The sequence below is a fragment of the Scleropages formosus genome, chromosome 8 (assembly GCF_900964775.1).
Source record: "Scleropages formosus chromosome 8, fSclFor1.1, whole genome shotgun sequence".
Classification (NCBI taxonomy): domain Eukaryota; kingdom Metazoa; phylum Chordata; class Actinopteri; order Osteoglossiformes; family Osteoglossidae; genus Scleropages; species Scleropages formosus.
In genome coordinates, this window is record NC_041813.1 from 26,466,226 (window position 1) to 26,467,314 (window position 1,089).

Consider the following 1,089-nt stretch of genomic DNA (forward strand, 5'->3'; position numbering starts at 1 on the left):
CCAATAATGCAATGTGAAGTTTTTCTAATATTTTTTTCTCATTCATACTCTTCCAAGTTTTTTTATAACATAATACAAAGATAATCGCAAAAGAAAAAAAGAAAAAAAAAATGCTTAATGACGGGAAATAAGGCTTAAAAACATCTGTTTTTATGAGTGTCTGAACATGATGTTCGCGTGTACTGTCCGAACGCGTGTGTGAGAAAATTATCCCCACAATTGTGATACTGCACTTCGCCATTGTTGTCTCTCTTACTCTGTATATACTACTTTTGTGTTGTCATAACATGACTGATATTTTTTTTTTTTTTTTTTTTGCAATTTTAGCTTCGAGTTACTCACTGAGGGTTTGCCGCCCCTCACTCGGCTCTTCTTCTTGTGAAATGAGGTTTGGCGCCAAGGGGAAGTGTTGACAACGTGTGTGTGTGTAAATGTTTACTCAAATTTTCTTTTTTTTTTTTTCTTTTTTTTTTTTGTTTTCTCAAAAACTGTAAGATTTTTCTTCTTACCTTATAGTGGCTTTTATTGTGGAATAATCCCACGCAGGGGTTATAATTACGAGTATTGCACCACTGCATTGCAGATTATTTCAAAGAAGAAACAAGGAAGAAAAACTAAACTGTTGTTGAAGACTATGTCTGTAGGCAGCTGTAGAAGGATCACGACACGATCTCCACATGTGGTCCGCGAAGGGGGCGAAGTCACGAGTTTTGGAGGCAAGTTTATGAGACTCATTTCAAAGGTGCCTGCCTTCCTCCTTTTTTAATACCATGTTTGCATTTACATTTCTGAGATTCTGAGGTTTGGGGAAAAAAACTTTTAGTTCAGGAATTACTGAAAAGAAAAAAAAAAAAAAAAAAAAAAAGTATTTTCTCTCGAACAAGAACACACTACAGAATGAACGTAATTGTGCTAATTTCAGAACTCTGGGATTATTTAGTATTGTCTTGTTTCGCTCTTCATTTCTGTGTTTTGACGTTGATTTAAAAGACTCTCTGAGCCGGTATGTAAATTACAGCATCCTTAGCTCACTCTTGCACACGGAAACACGTGGAAGTCTCAGGAAATCCAAGGTTCCAGAGGACAGAC